The sequence below is a fragment of the Myotis davidii genome, unplaced genomic scaffold (genome assembly GCF_000327345.1).
Source record: "Myotis davidii unplaced genomic scaffold, ASM32734v1 scaffold187, whole genome shotgun sequence".
Taxonomy (NCBI): Eukaryota; Metazoa; Chordata; class Mammalia; order Chiroptera; family Vespertilionidae; genus Myotis; species Myotis davidii.
Genome location: NW_006383018.1, coordinates 995,336 through 1,019,941, shown reverse-complemented (window position 1 = coordinate 1,019,941; position 24,606 = coordinate 995,336). Strand labels below are relative to the sequence as shown.

Genomic DNA, 24,606 nt, shown 5'->3' with positions numbered 1-24,606 from the left:
CTGGTCAGGGCACATGCCTTGCAGGCAGAAGCAGTTAGGGGCAATCAGGCAGGCAGGCAGGCGAATGGTTGGGAGCCAGCAGTCCAGTGGATTGTGAGAGGGATGTCCAACTGGTGGGTTAGGCCCAATCCCTGGGGCCTAAATTTCCTACCTAATGGGCTTGAGAAATCTCATGGGGATCGGGCCTAAACTGTCAGTCGGACATCCCCTAAGGGGTCCTAGATTGGAGAGGGTGCAGGCTGGGCTGAGGGGCAGCTCCCCCAGTGCACAAATTTCATGCACCGGGCCTCTAGTAAAAACAAAAATAAAAAAGCATCAGGATCTGTGCTAAACACTATACATGCATTAACTCATATAAAAGCATTATAAAAATGCTTTTAAAAAGGCATGATCATTAACCCTATTAGCCTTATTTTATAGATAAGGACATTGGGGTTTATTGAAATTAAATAATTTTTTCAAGGTCACATACATAGGAAAATGACAGGTGGAATTTGAACCTAGGTCTTTCTTTCACCATAGCTGGTAATCTTAAACACTGTATACACTATATTCTCTTTTGATAAAATAAAGCCCCAGAAAAGTGAACTGTGGTTCTCACATTTTCTATCTTAGGCATTGACCTGGTCTTTTCAAGTCTGTTATAGCTGGCACAATTAAATCTAGTAAACATTCCTTATGTATCCGAATGGGAACAAGGAAGACACTTTTGCTTAAAGCAACAATCTAGTAGTAATAGAATTGATGGTGAGTGCCGTAATACAAGTCCATTGAAGGTAGAGAGTGAAGAATGAAGTTTACTAGGTCAGCGGTGATTGTAGTGTTGCTGATGACAATAGAATAATTCACTGTTTTAGTCTTGCTTTGTTAAACAGTTTCATGTTCTATTATATATATTTTTATAAAAGTATTATTCCCCATCTTTGATATCATATTTATGTGCAGAAACTCTACTGATTGATCCAGAATTAAAATTTCTTTAGAGACTTGGCATTTTAAGCAATGAATTAATATCATTATCTTCATTAGCTCTTCATTAGCTCTTTCGTTGAACAATTACTTTATTTCCTAGATATGTTAGGCTGTCTCTGAACTCATTCAGTAACTTGAATACCTTTTTTAGAAACGACATTAATTCTGGTTAAAAAAATCACATAGCCAATATTGATATCTTTTGTCTACAGATATGATTGGCTCATAATAGTGTCAAAAACCTCACATGAGTCTCTGCTACTCTTTAAAAATATTTTTTATTGATTACAGAGAGGAAGGGAGGAGAGAGAGAAACATCAATGATGAGAGAGAATCATTGATCAGCTGCCTCCTGCACACTCCCTCCTGGGGCTCGAGCCTGCGACCCGGGCATATGCCCTTGACTGGAATCGAACCCAGAACCCTTCAGTCCACAGACCACACCGCTCCATCCACTGAGCCAAACCAGCCAGGGCAGGTCCTGATGCATTTTAAACTCTAGTACCATTTACTGTTACTTTTTCCCTTTTGCTTCTATGAACCATTCCACCATGTTTTCTTCTATCTTCTTCTTTGCTGCCTCTAAATGTACTCACATTCTGAGATACTGGGAGTCAGGACTTCAATATATGAATTTGGTCGGCAGACACACTTCAGTCCATAACGAAAAAATTACATTTTCCTTTTTTTTGTGCTTATATATTTCTTAGACTAACTTAGGTGGAAGAATGCCACTTCATAAAAATAATTCTGAATATTGTCAGTTAGATCATTTGTTTCCCTTTGGTTAATTTAATTGTTTCTAATATAAGAAAACATAAAAAGATTGAACATAATTTCTCTATTGCAAAGAGGAACCATTTGTAATGTTTTAATTTAATCTAGTATTTACTTGGAAAAAAAATTGGCATTAGCACATTTAGAACTATATCAAAGATTTTGAGATGAATTCCTAAAGTACACAGCATAGCTGCATTTCAATTATACTGTGTTGATCAGTGCAAAGAAAAACCAGTGTAAATACATCGCTTAAATATACTAGAAAAACAGCAAAAAGGAATTTTATTATGTACAACAATTGGCAGCATGTAAACACAGAATGTTGAGGCTTTTCTTAAAATGCTGAATCAAGTTCAATGCCAGGGGCAAAGTGCCAGGCTATCAGCTTTGACAAGCTCAGCTGAAGGAAAGCCTGCCTTCCAAAATGGGAAAGGCAAGGAGCCCAGAAAAACTCAGAATCCCGGAAAAACATGAACACTTTAAGCACTTGGCTCTTTCTTAATATGCATCCGCTTTGCAGCAAACCTAGAGAAAGTATTTTAATAGGCGAATATGTTCTTGTGAATCTTATAACTATGCTTGGTATTTATTGATCATTAGGTATTAAATCAGTTTGAAGTATCTTTAATTCAACCTTCAGATTCTTCTATTACTTATTGAATATTAATATTTTAAGGCACAGTTTTCTTTAAATGATACCTTGACTCTATTGAGTACCGGGTACTGATGGATGTCTAAAAACAAATGCTGAGATATCCTAAAGGATAAGGAGAGATCACAGACTATGTAACTCATGATGGCTGTTTATTAATGTGGAAAGAGAATTTGGCACAAAGCCAAACTAAGAAAATGAATGTAAAGATGGTGGTTTTAAATGGTAGATTTTTTTTAAATTTAATAATCCACCAAGAATCTATTAAAAAGTAAAAAGGTCTTAATTTGATCAGTTCTCTGTTATCAGTAAATCATTTGACATTTACTTTCTTAAAAATTTAAGAATAGCATCAAATGACATAAGATAAAACTCAGCTTGAATTAACAGTTTTCTGCAATAAAATCTACTCTACTCATTTAAATGTACAGAGTTAGCAAATTCAACTAGGCTACACATCCCTCAAGTAATCATTGAATATTGAGAGCATAATTGGCAAAACAGATCAATTATTTAGTAGAAGATTCATCCCCTCTTATCCACACTACCTCATTTCCCCCACTTTCTTTCACTAAAGCACTGAAGATTTTCAAAGTAATTGGACTCTTCAAATGAGAAGTAGAGAAGCCACCTCTAGAGACAGGTAGTAATCAGCCAAAATGGGATTTCCAGGGTGAAAAGTTTATCTGCCTCAGTCACATCCCTGATGTAGGCATGCAGTTTGTCTCATTGACCCAGCTAAAAAAAAAAAAAAAAGGGGACACCCTGCAGATAATAAACATTACACTGAGTTAAACTAACTTCAGCCTAATACAAAGAAAAGAAAAATTTATGATAGTCTTAAAAAGAATAAACATAGCCCTGACAGGTTGGTTGGAACACTGTCCCACATACCAGAAGGCTTTGGGTTCGATTTCTGATCAGGGCACATAACTAGGTTGCAGTTCACATATGCATATGGGCACATGTGGGAGGCGACCAATTGTGTCTCTCTCACATCGATGTTTCTCTCTCTCTCTCTCTCTCTCTCTCTCTCTCTCTCTCTCTCTCTCTCTCTTTCTCTTCAAAAATCAATGAGGAAAAAAATATCCTCAGGTGAGCATTAACAACAACAAAATGAAGGAGACTGGGAAGTGAGGTGAGGAGAGCAGGAGGAGAATAGGAAGAGAGGAACAGAAGGAAGAGGAAAGAAAAAGGAAACCCAGTGAAGTCCAGACACCCAGAGTGAAATGAAATGTTGAAAAGGGCTGAGTCATCCTTGCACACTATGCAGCCTCACTGATGATTAATATTTATAGAAATGGCTTAAGATACCTATGTGTACATGTTGCCAAAAGGCAAAACTGAGCCTCCCTGGGAGCAATCTTTAATCAGCAACTGTGCTCAGGAATGTATAAAGGATGGCATGTTAAGGCAGCTTAGCTAATAATATTCACTCACGCAATGATTTATAATGGACCAGTAACAAATAGCACCAATTCAATTTATTTAACTGTCTGTGCACCTCTTCAGGGAAGGGAAGACATAAATTCTGGTAGGTTGATAAATTATTTTTACTCCCTTGGAAGTCTGTGTTAGGTGTGCATAATTACTTTCCTGAGCAAGTGGAAGGCCTAGAATGTTCTTCCCACCTTCCACGTATGAAGTCAGGGTAGCTTGAAATTTGGCATGGATAGTAAAATAGATTAAAACATATGGAAATGACTGTAGCGTCACCCTGATACACTAAATTTAGAAAACTGACAGGTTTAGAACGAATATCCTAAATATCTACTGTTACATATACTCATTCACACACACTCATACACACACACGTTAGACATTTAAATAAACACTTTATTCATTCAACTGGAGACTTTAAACATCTAGGTGTCGGGGAAAGTACTAGTTTCTAGGAATAAATTAATATAACGTGATTCTTATCCCCAGAGGAGGTGAAAGAAAAGGGGAAATATAATTTATTGAGCCTCTGCCTTGCACCTCAAGTGTATAATTACAACACTGCTATGAAGTTGATAGTATTTTCCCTATCTGACTGATAAAGAAATGGAGGTTCAACAAAACTAAGTGACTGTTTATGTGTCAATTACCCAGTTACGTACCAAAGTCAGTATTTCAACCAAGATCTGTCATACTGCAGATTTCAAGTTCTCTCCATTCTGCTGCCAATAGTTTAGCAGGGAAGATGGACAAGTAAACATCTGTTATAACATAATTAAATTAGGCCCAGCTGTTGTGGCCCAGCGGTTGAGCATTGCCCCAGGAACCAAGAGATCAAAGATCCCATTCCTAGTCAGGGCACATCCCTGGGTTGCAGGCTTGATCCCCAATGGGCATTATGTAAGGGACAGCTGTTAGATGCTCTTTATCCCTTCCTCTCTCTAAAAAAAAATCAATAAAAATATTTTTAAATGATAATTAAATTAATATAACAGAAATGTGTACAATGTAAATGGCGAAAAGTAGTCAATCCTGCATGGAGTGAAGGAAAAGGAAAAGGTTTGATAAGTCTTTTCCATAGAGATACTATTTGAGTACTGTCTCTAAGAAGGAACCACAGTTCTCTAGTCACTACTAGGGTACATGGTGCTATGTCCCTACTTAATTAACCCTTTGCTACCTCCAAAACACACCATACGCTTCAGCCTATTGTCTCTTTGTCCTGCCGTGAGCTTTGCGGGGAATATCTCGTCTTCTTTGTGTATCTGGTGAATTCTTACAATGAAACCTAATGCAGTCAGAGAAGTGAAGATTTGTAGAAATTTTCCCAGTGATTTATTCATTTGGCAAATATTTATGTGTCCCTACTTATATACCAGATACTGAATATTCAGAGACAAGGACTAATAAATCTTGACCTACTGAAAAATCTAGTTGAGGTATAGAAAATAAAAGTATAATTATAATAAATAATTTGCTACATTAAAAAGAAGAACTAGAGATATGAAAAAACAGCAGAGACCACCAAAGAAGGCTTCCCAGATAAGGACACCCTTGCCTGTGTCTTAAAGATTAAGTAGTTGTTGATATGTAGAGAAAAAGAGAATTAAAACAAAACAAAATATCCAACTTCTTGATGTGTTTTGTATTGTTGGAAATATCATTAAAGTCTTGGCAGCACTTCACAATTAGAGAATTGCTAATTGTGTAATGAACAAAAGAGCTGATTAAATGCATGAGACCAGCAGAGTGGCATAGAATAACGGTGCCGCTGTGTAATTCATGTCTTCCCTGAGCACCGGCCAGGGGGAAATCTGACAACGATGTGCTCATTGGAGAAAAGATAATTCTGAGCCTAAGACTCTCTCAGACTCAATTCACTAACAATATTGATTTCCTGATATAGTCTGCAAATAAAGGGAAATTTAGCTGACTGGCAACATGGAGGAGAAATAATCATGACTACACTGACAAGCAGAAGAGCCTTATTCTGGTCTCAAAGACATGTCTATGTGAAGAAACACTTTTCTACACCTAGCCTTAGCCCAAAGGCCTAGAAGCCATAAGAATAAATTTTCTAGAACAGCTTAGCCCAATCAGAGGATATTTTCTCCAGGTTCTGTGATTCTCTCTCCCCCTCCCTCTTCCTCTCTCTTCTTATCTCTCTCTCTATATATATATCTATCTCTTTCTCTGTCTCTCTCTCATATAAATATACGCTTATGTGTATCATATGTATTATATATACATATATCTGAATACACAAACACACACATCTTTCCTTCTTCATAATCACTGAATCATTGCAACAAATAAAGTAATGGGTATTGGAATATCTCAAGCCTGGATCTGAGCTAGCAGTAAAATTGATTTCTTCAGTTTCCAATTTTCTCAGCCAGATTTTTGCATTCTCCTTCTAGCTAAAATGTCCACTTCAGTGCGTAGTATGTATGTTTTTAAAAGTACAGAAGATTGTTTTCTTAAAATTCAGTAGTAAAAGTCTAAGAAACATTTGAGAAGCAGGACCTTGTTCTAGGACTTTTACTTGTACTAGTTATTTTAATCCACACAACAACCCTATTATTCCCACTTTATAAATAAAGAACTGAGCTACAGAGAGGCCAAGAAACTTGTCAAAAGTCACACATTATTTAAAAAGAAAAAAAAATGGGCCATCACGCTCATTGCTTTTCTGAGAACTAAGTTTACTGAAGGATGTAAAGGAACCTTGTCCTTTTTAAATGGTTAAAAGGTTATCTTACAGAAGAATAAATATGGGTAAGAAATATGGGTAAGAAAAATGACAAACAGCATTCTGGAAAGATAAACAAGTCATACCCCGATCACAGTCATTTCCTTTGAATTTCTCTTATCACCATCTATTTTAATGTTTGATATTGCTAAGTCTCAAATATCTCTGGCTCTTACCTCTAAATTATACGAACAGCTTAGCCCAATAAGTCTATAGAATTCACCCACCTTTGCAGAGAAACATAGCTTAGTTTTGAAGCTTTTCATCTTTGAATTTAGACTTTGAATTACTATGATCTTAATTTTGCGGACGAAAAAGGGGCCACTTAGTAAACCTGACAAACTCAAGGGAGGCCTGTATGGTGGGTCTGGCCAACTCAGAGACATAAAGTACCCACATAGGATGGTGTGAAAGTAAAACTTCCTACCTAAAAGCAGGTAGTCACCTCCTAGGCCAGTATCTTCCTCGACAAAGGTCAACCTTTAGCTTAACTGAGACTGTCTGTTGTCTTTTGCATCTATGACAAGATATCTTTGAAATGTTAGAGTAACATTCTTTTCCAGACCCCTCAGGGCCCAATTATTGCACCAGAGCAGCAGACCACAGAACCCCACATTGTTATTGTTATCCTGTTAATTGTTAACTGTTAACTATCACATGCCCACCAAAGACATCCATAATACTTTCAACAATAAAGATAGAAAAATAAAAATAAAAGAAGTATGTGTCTATTCCTTTTGCTTTTTATTCAATCCCAGAGATTCCCCCCCTTCCCCCAGCTTTGCTTTCGCCCACCTCCCTAACCTATCACCAGTGAATTCCATGTAACTCCCTTAGGCCTCTTCCTTTGATTCTAATGTATGAAATAAGATGCAAAACTGCCATCCTCTGGAGCATTCTTTTCAGTCTGTTGAGATTTCGCTTCCCAGCAATTGTCATCAATTTGGCTCAAGTAAACTCATTAAAATTCTCTATAGGTTTGGATGTTTCTTATGTCGACAATTCCACTTTTAAGTTTGTTCTTTTTTCCCTAGCAATGAACACTATACTATTTTTCTGGTCATAAGGACTATGCAAACAACAATTCTATTATATTATAAATATCTTCATTTAGCAATGAAATTGCTTCTGTATTCTTGTGTATAATAACAAAATGAAATTATATATATATATAATTACTACAATTCAAAAAAGGGGAGTGAATATCCTGGCCAGGTAGCTCAGTTGATTGGAGCATTGTCCAGTACATCAAAAGGTGGTGATTTGCTCCCCAGTAGGGGGGGTACATGCGAGGTAACCTATCGATGTTTCTCTCTCAACATTGATGTCTCTCTTTCTCTCCCTTCTTCTCTCTCTAAGATCAATAAAACTATATCCTTGGGTGAGGATTTAAAAAAAGGGGGGGGGTGCTGAATAGTGTATAAGAATCTTAAAGAACTACTGAGTAAAACAATGTACATTTTGCTTAAAATATCTGGATTGCCCTGGCCGGTGTGGCTCAGTTGGTTGAGCAACATCCCATGAACTGATAGGTCACCGATTCGATTCCTGGTAGACACATGCCCAGGTTGCAGGCTCCATCCCCAGTAGAGGGCATGCAGGATGCAGCGGATAGATGTTTCTCTGTCATTAATGTTTCTCTCTCTTCCTCTCCCTTCCCCTCTGTCTCTAACAGCAATAAAGTCATATAAAAATTATGGATAATTCCTGAAATATTTGTTTTTGTTGCTGGTATAAACCTGTTCCATATTTCTAAGAACATTTCATATGATTTTCATGAAATATCATAGATAAAATTCTCGTTATTGATGTTCATTTTCAGATGTTTAAGACATAAAGGTTACAAATGAATAGCCTCAATTTTAGGATTTGGGGAGGAAAATTTAGCTAAGTCCTCTAATGAAACAAGAGGTTTCTTTTACATTGTTATATTTTAATAACAAGTCACCTGTTTGTTTATAGACAAATGTTCAACAATCAACTATACATTAAGCAATCAGTATAAAATTTTTAATCTGGGAAAATTTTCCATAAAACCCTAAATCTAAATAAAGTGTTTGTATATTTTTTCTTATAATTTTATTACAGAAGTATATTATATGTTCCCAATATCTTCCCCTTGAACACTTAGGCCCACATTCCCACTGATATTCTCCAGAAATGCAAACTAAACTCAAGTTGGCAGCTTCCTGGAAAGATGAAAGAGGCTTTGGAGCCCAATCTGTGCACCTGGCCAAGTTCCAGGTGACTGGTTTCTTACTGAGATGAGGCTGAGTCAGCCAGGAACAGCCGAAAGGCAGTAAAAGTGGATGGCAAATAAGTAAAATGCAGATAAATGACAGAAGATTAAGGGAAGACGTAATACTTGATCTCTAACATTATACCAAAGGCCTGTTAATTATGAAAATCTGATCCTTTGATTGCGTTTGCCGCATTTATGTTCAGAATTGGTGTAAGGGAATTAGAAATGTGTACTACACAGCAAAATTCAATGAGCACTACATTTCTTCAACATCCTTTCCTCTCAGAATGAAATGATATTCAGTCTGAGAAGCAAACATAAAAGTGGTTTATAGGAGAAGGCCCATGGTGTCAGCAAAGAGTCTGTCTTCATTTTTCAAAACAGCTGTTAAAAAATCGCCATCATGTGTATTAGTCAGAGTTCTCCAGAGATAATACACATATGGGATTTACTATAAGGAACTGGCTTACACTATTATGGAGGCTGACAAGTCTGAAGATCTGCAGTCAGCAAGCTGGAGACCAAAGAGAAGATAATGTAGTTCCAGACCATAGACCAGCAGACTTGATTCCCAGAAAGAACCAATGTCCAAGTTCGAAGGTAGGAAAAAAACCAATGATTGAGCAAAAGGCGGTCAGGCAAGGGGACAATCCTTCTTATTCACAGGAAACTCTGTCTGTTTTGCTCTATTCAGACCTTCAACTGATTGAATGAGGACCATCTACATTAGGGAGGGCAATCTGTTTTACTTAATGTTTACTGATTCAAATATTAACCTCATCCCAAAATACCCTCACAGACACCAGAGTCAAATGGAGAGATTGAGGAAGGGGAAGAATTTATAATTGTAAAAATACGCAAATGATTCCATAGAATTCCAGAGAAGGGGAGTTATTGCTTACATACCAAGACACAGTCTCCAAAGACTGCATGCCTTACAGAGGAGCCCTTGAGGTTGTTGGGGCCATGTTGAACACAGTACCTGAGTGATAGGAATAGAGATAACTGAATGGTAGGGACCAGGAGAATAGGCCTGAAATAGCTCCCTGTCTCTTCTCAGCCTGTGCGTGGCATTTAGGCGATCCAGAAATCCCTTGTGTCTCCCTGAGAGACTCAGAAGATAGCTGATCCTGAAAGGTCAGCAGGAGGGTCGTGGTCCTCTAGCAGAAGGGTAGAGGGTCAACTGCCCAAAGCAGGACTCAAAAGGGAGATCTCTTGGAATCTGCAGCCCCAGTGAGAGGTTGGGGGCAGACGTTAGACATCAGAGAGAGATGATGGCCAGTCTCTCTGGGAGCAGTTACCATGGACTTCCTGTGCTGTGAAAAGAGACTAAGGGTTGCACAAGCCACATATAGGTCACCAGGAAAGGTATCAAGGACAGAGATCACAATCCAAAGAGCTGGCAAGAGAAGCTACACCTCAACCAGAGGTCAGCAGGAGGCAATGAGCCTCACTCCCCATCCCCATGATAAGCGTCCTCTTGGTCCTGAATGCTGCCAGGTGGTGAGACTATGGTGGGGATGGTAGTGGTAGTGGTGAAACAGGCCAGGGACCAGAGGGAGGGATGTAAAAAGGACAGAGGGGAGAGATGCTAAGAAACAACTGAGCATCAACCCAAAAGATACTGAAAATAATTCACCAAAGAGGGACAAGGCTTTAAATTTTAAGAGACTCAGAGATGTTCAATGGCAAGAGCAAAGATTTTTCTCTGCTGTTGATAAACACAAGTCAAAATCAGCTGGGGAAAAAAGTACATGACTCATCATGTGTGAATTTCACACAAACTTTTACTGGTACCCCTGTCCAAACCTCTTAAGTATATATAGGGGACATTAACTTGCACATAGGCTGTTTTCAAAACCTAGACTTCGAACCAAGTGATCTTCAGAACAGTGACATTGAACCAGTCTGAGAAATCAGCTGAGATAAGTACAATCTTTGTAAGAAAGAAAGGAAGGAAGGCGAGGAGGAAGAGAATAATACAGGGAGTGGGGAATAAAATGAAAGGAGAAGACAGAGAAGAACAGAAGTGTGTGGGGGAGAATGGGAAGATAGAAAGAAAGAAAAATGGGGGGGGGGAGGAAAAGGAAGGGGGAGAGGAAAAGGAGGAGGAAGTGGGGAGAAAGGGAGAGGAAATGAGAGAAGGAAGAAGGGAGAAGGAGGGGGTTTGCTTCTGTAAGAATTGGACCTCTTTTCAGAGGCAACTCATTCTTCAGCTGAGAGTTACTATAACGTCCGTGATCTCTTCCACTGGGCAAATGCCCCCAGTATAAGTTCTCCTGGCACTATTCAACTTTCTTCACAGCAATGGCCTCAGTTCCAATTTCACACTTACATGTGTGATTACCTGAGAAACTCCTTGCTTTCTTTCTTGCAGGCAGAGACCAAGATGGGCTCACCATTTCACTAATAGTCTATACCAGTGTCTGAAATATAGTAGATACTTAATATTCAATCAAAGAATGAATGGTGGGATTAATATGTTTTATTTGAATCCATTTTCTCCTCCCACCCAATGCTATTTTCTTTACTCCTCATTTATTTAAAAAGCCCATTTATACTGGGCCTATCTTGGTGGATTTATAAAGTAGACTCTGAATGATCACTTCATATTTTTCTAAAGATTTATTCAAAATTTGCCAGGAATTCGCATAATTGTTTAAAGTTTAAAGTTTAAAATATACAACAACAAATTTAAAAGGATATAAATTTGGATTTGAGTAGGTAGTCATTCCAAAATCCAAAGAGCTAATGTGTGGAAACTGCTAACAGCCTCCTTAATATCCATCCTCTACTTCACTCTCAGAGTATTATGTTCAGCTTAACATTACATTATGCAATATAAAGAATGAATTCCCCATTATCATTTGTAGCGATAATAGACCTTTGACTGTCTGCCACTATCAGAGAAAGTGGATTGAATAATTTCTGAATTAAAGGGGCATGTTCTTCTTTGCTTTCTTCCATCCTGCTGCTTGAAACATAATCATGATGGTGTGCTGATGATCACAGTATCCTATCAGAGCATCAAAATAGAAGGATTAAATAAAAACAGGATAGCAATAAACCTCCCATGTTTATTGCAGCATTATTCACAATAGCCAAGATATGGAAACAATTTAAATGTCCATCAATGGATGAATGGAGAAAGAGAGAGAGAGAGCGAGAGAGAGAGAGAGAGAGAGAGATTATTCAGCCATGAGAAAGAAGAAAATCCTGCCATTTGCAACAAATCAATAAAATTTGAGGGCAGTATACTTAGTAAGATAAGACAAATACTGTACAATATCACTTACAGTGGAATCTTAAAAAGTTGAACTCATAGAAACAGAATGTAGAATGGTGGTTACTAGAAATTGGGAAGTGGGAGGTTTGGGGAGATGTTTGTCAAAGGGTACAATCTCATAGTTAGAAGATGAGTAAGTTCTGGATTATAGTCAACAATACTATATTGTAAATTTCAAAGTTGCTATAAGAGACTAAATCATAAATGCTTTCACCACAAAAATAAATAAGTACATGAGGGGGTGGATGTGTTAACTAATGCTACAGTTCTAATCACCTTGCAACATATAATTGTACCAAACACATTGCATACCTTACTCAACATTATATGTAAATTATATCTCAATTAAAATAAAAAGATGGAAGGCATGTAGGTCTCTGGAACAGAGCCTCCTTATCAGCTGGTGGACACCTACCTAAAAATTGTTACATGTCTGAGAAAATGAACTTGTCTCCATTTAAACACTGTTTTTTGAGTTTCTGTTACCTGCAGCTAACCTTGTGTCTTAATCAACACAATAGTGTTTACCTTTGAGATACTTTTTTAACCAATAAACCGTTTAATCCATGTCAGTACACATTGTGTCATGTTCATCGTCCTGGGTGTTGCGATGGAAAAGGTGAAGGATTTAAATACAATGTCTGAGGTTGGACTCACTGAAAGCATGTAGGTATTAACCTATCATTTTATGACAAAGTGAAACCAAAGCATCTTGGAATTTTTTATATTTTTTCTAGACATTATCTAATTCTTTAGAAAATGAGCACAAATTATTTTAACAGTTAATGAACTGTCTTACTTGCTCTCAGTCATTTCCTTTTTTGTTCCTGTTATTATTACTATTATTACTATTTATAAAGATATAAAATTATTTTTAAATTTAAAATGTTTAAAATATTAATACCATGCACTTTCAATTTTATTATCATCATTATTTAACAGTTGTTTTCAATTGAGATTCAGAGAAGCTAAGTAATATGTAAACTGAACCCTAAGTAACTTTCAAATGCATTTAAAACACAAGATTCTTGGATTCTGGGTCCTGAATCCTAGGTTTTCCTTATTCCAAAGTTCACCTTAAAAGATTTTTTAAATATGTTTTAAGCAATTTGTATGAGCCTCGATTCAGTCTGAGCATTTTTCTTCATAGTACTAAGTCATGGATAGATGTGCTTTTAACATTTTTTGAAATTACTGTTTCCATTATGTTATCAGGATGCTTACTCTACATATACATTCTATATATTCAAGTAACTTAAGTTTTCCCTATTCTTGACCTTCTTGACCCCTAGAATTTTATAAGCTTAAGAGTAATGGGGGACATCAAAAAGGAAATGGTACATATAATTATCTACATTGAAAGTATACAATTTATTTTATTCATTAACAACATAAAAAAGCAAGACAAATTATAAAAATATCCTTGTTTAATATTTGCATTAAAATAGTAGAAAACATGACAATATCCATAATAAATAGCTTATAAAATCAATTTTAAAAACCAGAGACCCAAGAGAATAAGTGGGCAAAAGGATGAACAGATGCCTTATAAAACAGGACATCAGTTTGTGAAAAAAATATTTATCCAACAGAGGAGGAACTTCTGGTTCCTGCCCATATGGCAACTTAACATGGGACTTCTGGCTTCCTCTGTAAAATCAATCCTGATATAGAAGTGAGGGGGAAAATGTATTTCAGAAACTAACCTTTCCATAGCAATACTAAAGTTGATTTCAATGATGCTTTGAGGGACGTTTGTTGCCTAAAGCCTGCAACAGAGGACAGCTGAAGGAGCAGTGAGAGGAAATCCTATATAATAAAAGGCTAATATGCAAATAGAACGGCAGAACAACCAAACAAATGAACAACCTAAGCAAAGCAACTAAGTGAGATCACCTTGTGAGACACTTTTACCTTGAAAATTGCCTCCTCATCTCTCAGGATTGTTCTATAAACTTTGTAGAATAATTTCAGCCAAAGATTAACACTCATGCATGCACGCACACACACACATCTTACCCTCTCTACCACCTTTATTTTTATGATCTTTCTCTATAAAAAGAAAAACTAGAGTGGAGGATATTGGAGAGCTTAGGAATGCTTTAAAGAAGGCTCACTTGCCCTAGCCGGTTTGGCTCAGTGGATAGAGCATCGGCCGGTGGACTGAAGGTTCCTGGGTTCGATTTGGTCAAAGGCACATGCCTATGTTGCAGGCTCAATCCCCCATAGGGGGCATGCAGGAGGCAGCCAATCAATGATTCTCTCTCATCACTGATGTTTCTATCTCTCTCTCTCCCTCTTCCTTCCTCTCTGAAATGAATTTAAAAAAATTTAAAAAAAGAAGGCTCAATCTCCACTTGTAAGTAGTGCAGAGATAAACTGTCATTTACAAAGGAAATTTGATTCCCTACTTGGGATTATGAATTTTGAAGTTCTAATCCAGTCCAAGAAGACATAAGATATCTTTAAGTCAAAAAAGATGGGCAACCCAAGAAATTCATATAACCTTGCTTATAAGTATGTGTCTTAACTATAGTTTTGTTGTTGTGTTTGTTTTGTCTTGTCTGTGAATTAGTTTGATTTGGTATGATATTGTGCAATCTAGTTTGGTTTGATTATAGTTAATAAGAGGAGTTTTATTCTTTATCCTGGGAATGGTCACTTAAGGAAATCATATACTTATACAAATTTAGACTAAACACACGCACCTGTGCTCTGAATTAGGGTATGTTGCTACCTGTGACCCTTGGACTCACAAATTACCTATAAGGCAAAAGTAGGTCAATTAGTGAGACTCAAGGATCTTTTAGAATAAAAACTATTTTAAGCATAATTTCTACACTCTGAAACTTAAAACGGGAAATTTGGGGGCTATATTAGATAACCCTGACCACAGTCTGCTATCAGCTATGGTTATGGGACCTTGAAAATAATATGACCACATAGGCTGGTGACACTGGTTTCACACTGAGAGTATAGGGGAGTGTTGATTCCTGAACAATGCATTTCTAATGCTGGAAAAATGCCAGGTCCAGCTAGCCTGGTGGGGTGAGTTGGGAACAATGAGGGGAAATGGTTGAGCCATTTTTATTTCAGGTAAACTAAAGAGCTGGGGTCGTGGGAGGTATGTGCAGACCCTTTCACAGAGCTTAGCACCTGGTGGTGGTAGGGTCGTGGTGTAGGGGTGAGCTCAAGCTTCCTCCCTAGAACAACCACACCTACCTGGACAGTTGGCTGTGGCTGCTGTGCACATGTCTATGGGACTGTACAACCTCAGCATCAACAGTGAAATCATGATTAAGTTGGTTCCCAGGTTCCTTGGACAATTTGGCAAAGAAGAGTGTGAAGGTCAGGGTTCAATAAGTTATCTGTGTCAATAAGAGGCATGACTCTATCTATACTGTAGGGTTGAGAAGTAGGCCATCTTGCTCATAAACATAATTTTGACTATTCAGGAGTCTTTAGTATTATTCCGTGGACACACTGAGACTCTTCCTTGACTGTAATTATTGGCATTGACAACTATTGAGACAAGGATCTTATACTAGGTCGTACAATTTAGAGGTCAGAAACAAGCTGATTCAAATGAGTCAATATTGGTAAAGACTTGAAATGGACCAGACACAATAAGTGTTTGCTATTATTTCCCACATTTGTTTTCCCATGCCATTATGGGTTTGAAGAAAACTGCCTACAATGCTCAACTGAGGTTTTGATGTGTTTTTAAATAGAAACACATAAAACAAAATAGAAAGTCAAAGATACCAATCATGTTTCTACCTTGGAAGTGCTGGTGAATATTTTTACCATTGATACAAGTGGAATTGAGTAGGATATATATTCTGATATATCAATGCACTTAAAAATTTTATTCCATGAATTATTTCATAATGGGAATTGAAATAAGTACAAAAGCTTTTTAAGTGATTACATAGGCTACTTATGCTTTTAAAATGCATTAAAAATGTGTAAGAGGAGTGATAGGCTGGTTTCATAGAAATTGTAAGTAACTTACACTGGAAAGATAAAATCACCTCTGGACTATTGTGCATATGAACAACCTGTGAGTATCCTAAGTGGGTGTAATATCTGTAGTACAAGATGAAAGGTTTCATAATTTACTGAAATCTGAAATAGACAGACAGTATTTTCAATTGATTTTTAGAGAAAGAGGAAGGGAGAGGGAGAGAGAGAGAAACATCGATGTGAGAGGGGAACACCAATCTTGGCTGCCTCCCACATGTCCCCCACCAGGGTACAGGCTCCCCTTACCAGGGATCAAGCCTGCAACCCAAGCATGTACCCTGACCTGGAATCAAACCAGCAGCCTTTCCGGGCCAGGACGATGCCCAACCGACTGAGCCACACCAGTCAGGGAGACAGATTTAGTTTTTAAGTATATTTCAATGGACAGAAAATAATTCCTTCTCACCATTTTCTGAATATTTAATAATCAATAATTTTAATAAAATCTGGTCTAATTAATTTAAAATGCTACTTTAAGAAAAAAAAGTAGCCCTGGGATTTCAGAGATTCCTTTAATCATATACAAAAAAAAGAAATATTCAGTAACCAATTTCTTAAAGTATTTTTATTAACTAAAACTTTTTATTATCATAACTTGTCTTATTTATGACATTTTAAGTTTGAGCTTACTTCAATCCACACATAGGCAAAGGGGTGATATCTAAATAACAATTGATAAGATATATGTGAGAATAAGAAAATTTTCCCACTAACATAAAATTAAAGGTATCTTCCTTCCCAGAAAATATGAATTTTGACCAAGGAGGAAAATGTCTCAAAAGCCAATGAACAATTCTTAATTTTCTACAAATGGAGGTGGGGTAAGCACTCCTTCTCCTGCATCAACTGTTGTGGAGTCCCTTACGGGGCTCCCTGCCTTTATTTCTGTCGCTTTACAAACCTCCTGGCCACAAGGGAAATTTCTAAAAAAAATAATCTAATTGCATCTCTTTCTGCTTCTAGTTCTTCATTGGAGTCCAATCCCCTAAAGAACAAATTCCAACTTCTTCAACACCACATGTAAAAGTCATCATTATATAGATGGATGGACTAACTTCCCAAACTTACCCTCTGCTATTCCTTTCTCACACTTCACACTCTAGCAGTTCGGAACAGTTTACAGCACATTACACACACCATACTATCCACACCATCAGGCACCTCCTGTAATGGACACATGCTGCTGCTCCTCCTGGAGTGCCCACCTACTCATGCTCCTGTGTTCTATTCTAGATCATTCTTATTCCAGTTTCAAAAGCCAATTCAAAACCTGCCTCCTTCCAAAAGGCTTTACTGTCACCTGCCTCCTGGTAACTCAATAGAGAAATAATCATTCCCTGCTCTATGTAATCACTATTATCTTCTACATGCATTTATTCCTGCAGTTTTTCATTCGGTGTTAAGAATATTCTGGGGTTTCTTGCATTAGATTGTGAGCTTCCTGCAGGCATAATTTATGCCTGCTTTGTATTTAATCCTAGGACCTAGCTCACAGAAAGCACTCCATCAATGTCCGCTTGACGGGCTAGATTCAAGAAGACCTTTAAGGAATGTTCTTGCTTTAGTTTCCTTCAAAGTCACAATAAAACTCTGAGATATCACCAGGTCTTGTTGTTCTATGTGAAAAGGGCTTTACCAATACTGAGTCATTTAACAAAGAAGCTCTTTCTGAAAACATTAGAACCACCTTTATTTATTTAAATTTTCAGAAACCTGCAGTAGCAAGCCCAACAGCAACCTTTGAGCAAATTACACAACTTGTTTCCATTTCTGAATTTTCATAATATCTAAGGACAGGTGCAAGGAGAGACAGAAAAATGCTTCTTCAAATTGAGGTTGTGAGCCTGCTTTAAATCACTTAGTAGTTCTGCTCTATGGGGCAAAAATCATATTAAAACTAAATATTGTTACCCAAAATGGAATTTTTTAAAAAATATATATTTTATTGATTTTTTACAGAGAGGAAGGGAGAGAGATAGAGAGTTAGAAACATCGATGAGAGAAACATCGATTAGCTGCCTCCTGCACATCTCCTACTGGGGATGTGCCCACAACCCAGGTACATGCCCTTGACCGGAATCGAACCTGGGACATTTCAGTCCGCAGGCCGACGCTCTATCCACTGAGCCAAACCGGTTTCGGCCCAAAATGGATTTTTTTGAAAATACTGCATTCTTCAACGTGATCTCATAATGGCAAATTATGACCCACAAAACTCAGAGGAGCAACATGACATCTGAAGAAATACAGTTCAAATCAATGGAAAGCAGTTAATCCTTTTCATGGAAAATTAACAAGGTAATCACCCCGGCCCCTGGGTGATACATTGCTTGCCACCTGATGGAGGACCAGTCCTAGAAGAGAGCACTGAGTCATCTTAGAAAACTCAGGCCAACTAGGAATGGATGTATCAGGATTAAAAAAAAACGGGTAGGGTCATCAATACCAAGAAATAGTTGTTTATATGTTTGCTAAGGACTTCAGGAGGCCTTGTGAATAACACCCAAGTGATATAAAACCTAATCCTGGCCTTCAGCACATTTATAATCCTGAAGGAAAGCAAGGCTTAAGCAGAGAAAATACAAATAACATGCAAATGACTTTCAAACAGAATGCAAGGGAATAAAAGATCCATTTTCTGACTGATTCATTTCACTAACATTGATTGAGTTTGATTGGATACCTAATACTTTGCCTCAGAGTGATACAGACAATAGGAACAATGAGATTTCAAAGGAAAGAGATCTCTACAGATTAGACCGTTGTCAGAAAACTTCAAGGAGAGATTTGAACTGAGTATTCAGACCTAGGTTATATTTCGACTCAAAGAGAAAGGGAAATGGCCCAGAGGTGGGAAACAGATATGAATCAAAAAACTTTCCCAGGTTACATTTTATTTATTTATTTATTTACCAGGTTACATTTTAAATTCTTATTCAAATTCTAAAATGACTTGTGGCTTGATTTGTTTCAATCCCCAAACTTGTCTAGTGTACACATGGCAGAATTCTCCTTTCCTTCCTGCTTAACACTGATTCCTTGATATTACTGTGCTTTCTCTATGACCCTCTGCCTCTTTAACAACAGAAAAGAGATAGAAGAAACCTGTCCTGAATTAGAGAAGATACAGTCTATGATATGACTTGTGTGCTCAGAGTATATGAACAGAGAGGGATGCACAAAGCGAACCTTGTTTGAATATTTACTTGCTGAAAAATTTAAATATCCCTTGTGACTAATAGGCTCATCTAATAAACATACTCAACACTTCAATAAATAGCATACATTTCTAGTTGCTTCTTGGAGATTGATTTCATCCAACTTGCTCAAAGCTCTTCAAAGACACAGAGCTAAGTTTTCCATGATTCTAAGAAGGTAATTTGGGCAGTTAAGGAAGTGTGTTAATTCTTTCTGGCCACAAGAGACATATTTACTGAACACATAGTGAAAAACGGAAAAAGTTGCAAAATTCCCCTGAGCCCAAAAGATGGGTGAGTGCTCTTCCCTGGGCCTGTGGGAACATCAAGCTCCCTGCAGCATGCTAATTAGCACGGCGGAAGTAGAATTTTACACTTCTGTTGTACCTAGCCCAAGCAGAATGTGTACCAATAGCAGACACTCTTATCTGTAAATGAACTATTTCTTCACTATTTAAATATTGTGTTAAAAAATTAAAACTTCCAACTATGACACCAACTGTAGCAGCCAATCAAAAACATCAACAATAGATAAATCAACACAACTCCAATGATAAACTGAGCCTAAATTGTTCTGTTAGTTGTGTTGTTCCTACACTTAGATTTTATTTCCTCTTGCTTAATTATGAGGTTGTTTGCAAATCTGATGAACTCCCTCAGAAATCTCCTAGAGACACACCAAGGGTTTGAGGTTTTCTCAATTCTGCTCTTGAAAGCATCTTAGAGTATTATTTATTCTTGAGTAAGCAGATCCAGACAAGGAACCACTGAGAGAATAAAAAATAATTAATATCCTCTTCTCCAGCTGGTTTGTGTATGACTCCTGCTAAATCCAAGGCAGATTTGCATCATAAGGAGTTCATGCCCTTCTACCAGTTTCTGGGGAGAGAAGCATTAAGATTTATGCTTCATTTTAGCCCCCTCCTCCTGTCTTGTCATATCTATTTTACAATCTCAAACAATTAGGAAATGACTATTAAGAATTATTTTTTCTTACATGGTTCAAATAGTTACAAGTGTTACTGAAATTGCATGTACGGTAACTAGAGAGAATAAGGCGAGAATGTGGCATTCAACTGCTCACCTGCGCTTTCTTGGAATGCAATTATTAAGTCATAGACTGACAATTAGTGAGCAATGAGAATAGTAGGAGAGGAAAGCCACGATGAATACTTAATGAAGGACCTGGCAAGCAATGCTCAATGCAATGAGTGAGGAGGTTAGACACACAGGATCTAGGATAAAACACCAGGCAGGAAAGTGGTTTGAATAGATTGCCATTTTCAAAATGTACTTGAGTGGGGCATAGGAGGTTTACAGTTGTGATCACAGGAACACAGAGTTTATGCTTGAATTATTATTTATTAACTAGAGCCCTGGAGCATGAAAGTTGTGTACTCGAGTGGCGGGGGGCAGGGAGGGGTCCCTCAGCCTGGATGGTGAGAAGGTGCAAGCCAGGCCTAGGGACCCCACTGGTGCACCATTAGGGCCAGGGAGGTTGGCTAGCCGGAGAGGGACTGCAGGAGGGCTCCAGAGCGTGTCAGGCCCATCTTGCTCAGTCCCGGTCAGCCGGATCCCAGCAGCAAGCTAACCTACCTGTTGGAGTGTCTGCCCCCTGGTGGTCAGTACACGTCATAGTGAGCGGTTGAGTGCCTTAGCATATCATTAGCATATTACACTTTGATTGATTGAATGGACGAACAGACAACTGGACACTTAGCATATTAGTCTTTTATTATATAGGATTATTGTATTATTTTCCATAGGAACATCTGTAAACCTACTTATGCCCCACCCTGTATTTGGATTATAAACTCCTTTTTCAATATGCAAATATACCTGATAGCTTAAGATTTTGTCATTAAAACTTGTAGTGAGTTATTTTGATCACCCAATGAGAGGTCAGCTAGAGAGAGCAAGGTTTCGGGGGGGTGACGGTGGGTAATGCCCAAAATAGATTTTGTGTAGAGGCTGCTGTTTACAGTATGTTACTCCTGCAAGTTGTCCCCAGTGACCTTCAGCAAAGGCTGTTAAATTGTATCTAAGAATTTAATGCCACTATGCACAATTTTGCCCCAAGATATGGTCCTAAAACAACAACTTAGAGTCCATTTTTTTAAATTAAATTAATCATGGGATTAGACTGATTGGAATGTAATTCATCAGCAATTCTTATGCGTGAAGGGCCCTTTACACTCAGCCTTGCTCAGAACAATTCCTGCTCACAGCACCTCTTTCAAAAAGCACACTTTTCCCTGGTCATAAGCTATAAGATACAGAACCAATACACTTCAAAAAGCAGCATCTCAAAGAACAAAGCCAGGATTTTTCTGTGACTTCAATGGTCTTTTCAATCAGTTACTTTGCTGAACTTTAAGACTGCATAATTTACATTTTTAAAATGTTTTTTTTATTAACTTCCTATACATCATTTCCTGAAAAAAGCTAAATGTCTCTGTGACATCTTTATAAGCACCTCTAGTTTTGAATTAATAATTTGTGCGTCTAGATTATGCTCAGCAAAGCATGAATCATATAGATCTCATTGTGTGATTATGCAAATGCACACTAAATATACAATTACAAGCATATACGGGTAGTGAAATTTAATTAATTATTATGACTTAGCTCACTTGCCAAATGTAGTTTTATTAACTAACAGTCCACAGATGTGTTTCCTCTCTTGATTCATTTACATTTTAATACCATGTAGAAATGATAAATTATTGTAACAGCAGATGATAAAAACAGATGGAATAAACATAATTGAACCATGATGATTTACATAGGTTTGAATTGAACAGTTTGTATATTTAAGACAGTCATAAATGCTTTATTCTTATGTTGTAGCTATTTCGAAAGAACTTCCCAAACATACACACAAAGTCATTCAAACCAGCCAAGGGCATTTTAAAAATGCATATGTAAAGGCTACTAAGTAGCTTTTTTAATTGATGATCAACCACTAATTATAGTTGAAGGTATAAATATTAAAAGAAAAAGGCAACAAAAAAATCAGACATAGTAACTAGAGATTAGATTAGTAACCTAGAGATAATAAAAATATCAATAAACATTAATGCTAAGTGAAGTGAACATTTGACAAATTACCAGGTATAATTGAAAATCTCAGCCACTTACAGATTACATTGTTCCCTGGTGGGCTGCATTCCAAACCTGAATAATTAATGACCTTTCTAGAGAAGAAACCTAAGCCATTGGAGTCACTTCATTCCAATCCAGAATAATATTTATATGTGTGTACATGTATTGACATTACCATGTCTTTTAAAAGGCATACATTGAACTTAATATACAAGATTATTATGCATATTTGTTCAAAATTTTATCAAATAAAATTGCAGTTACATTAAAAATTTGCAATTTTGAGCATCAAATTTCTCTGATGTGCAAAAGGTAAAGAAAACTTGTTTATGTTTGTAAAAAAATATTACAGGTATAGGATAGGTCCGTGGTCAGCAAATTGCGGCTCGCGAGCCACATGCAGCTCTTTGGCCCCTTGAGTGTGGCTCTTCCTAAGCCTTAGGAGTACCCTAATTAAGTTAATAACAATGTACCTACCTATACAGTTTAAGTTTAAAAAATTTGGCTCTCAAAAGAAATTTCAATCATTGTGTTGGAAACCACCTATTGTCTTCACTAGCACAGAGGTGTAGACAGAGAACCCAGAAGGCTGGTGACCTTTGAAGCCCTAGCAAAGGTCAGAGCTGTGCACCACCTCTGTTAATCCAGATAATGGTAGCTGAAGCAACCTCCCCACCTTTAATCATGTAAATCCTTATTGATAAGATAGTCTGTGTGTCACTGGAACCTCCCTGCCTAAGGGCTACACTATGGGTGGATCCTGAACCAAATAAAAGCTTGGTGAGGCCTGAGCACCAGTAGAAATCTTTCCTCTTGAGTTGGACTTACCTGCCTGGCCCCCAATATTGTTGTACTGTTGATATTTGGCTCTGTTGACTAATGAGTTTGCCAACTACTGGGATAGGTTATAAACTGGTTACCAAAAAAACAACTGTGCACTGCTCTGTGAAAAGCCTTCCTTCCTGCTATTTATATTATACTAGAGGCCCAGTGCACAAATTCGTGCATGGCCCCTATGTTGGTAGCAATAAAAAATTTTGCATCTTTGTAAATAAATAAAAAAATTTTATAATAGTAAGTGCATAATCTCTGTAGTAAAATTTCATTTCTAATCACCTTGATACCCATAATAAACTTAGTAAATTACATTTCATGGTGACATCACACCACCTTTGTGCCAGGCCGAGAGCTCCAACCAGTGGCCTGCTGGTTTGACTGGATTGCCTGCTTTGAGAGGCCCATCAGAGTCACATTCTGTCTACATTGTCACCTGTGCCTACATTTGCAGTAACAACTGTCATCCCCACTTGACCATCATAAATAAATATGTTCAAAATGGTTTCAGTGTCATCCGTGGAAAACATGACCTTGCAAATTCCCTGTTCATAGGTATATTTCCAAACATTGTTATGGGGCAACCCGTAAGAGACGATCACCAGAGCCAAAGGGTAGAATTTAGGAGCCTTTATTAGCTGGCCAGAGACTGCAGTTACAGCACCCCGCCGTAGCAAGGACCAAACTGCAACCCCAACCAGATGTAGAAGTAAGGTTTTATTCACAAAAACCACAAAACGGTTGGCTAAGCACACACAAAGTTCATCACTCCACTTCTCAACACAGGTTACAGACTCATCCCCCTGAAAGGTCACAGGCTCCTACCTTTGAAAGGCCACAGGTTCATGCCTTTGGAAGGTTACAGGCTCATACCTTAAAAAGGTTAGGCTCTTCGCCCCTGGCTAAATCATGACCTGTTTGTAAAGAATGTTAAGAGGGAGTGGCAACAGAGCCTGAGACTGCGATGACCTAATTTAACTGTAACCTTCTATTGTTCCTAAGCCCTGGAGCGTTATTACAACATTATTAATGAAGTAAGTGAATCATCTCTCTGTATCACAGAATCCTGTTTTTGCCTTCATGCATGGAAATGTGTAATGCCGTTGTAGCACCCCTCCAAACTCTCACTCAGAATCTTGGTTGCTGTGCCAGGCTCCCGCAGCCAAGCAATCAGACCACACATTATGTTACCTATTCAGCTTCTTTGGGCCTCCACTGATTTAAAAGTTTTGTTAATTTGTTCTGATTTGTGATTGTTTTATTTTCCAGTTCTTTAGCAATCTTACTGATTTCTGTTCAGAGCAAATTGCTGCTGTGTCA

The 24,606-nt window shown here is 37.6% G+C and overlaps 1 long non-coding RNA gene across 1 annotated transcript; it reads left to right on the top strand.

The window, feature by feature from the left end:
- The first annotated feature begins 3,967 nt into the window (after window positions 1-3,967).
- On the top strand, window positions 3,968-24,300 carry LOC107181722. Its single transcript, XR_001512422.1, has 3 exons — window positions 3,968-3,977; window positions 9,198-9,202; window positions 24,228-24,300. It is a non-coding gene; the product is annotated as an uncharacterized LOC107181722 (long non-coding RNA).
- The last annotated feature ends 306 nt before the right edge of the window (window positions 24,301-24,606 follow it).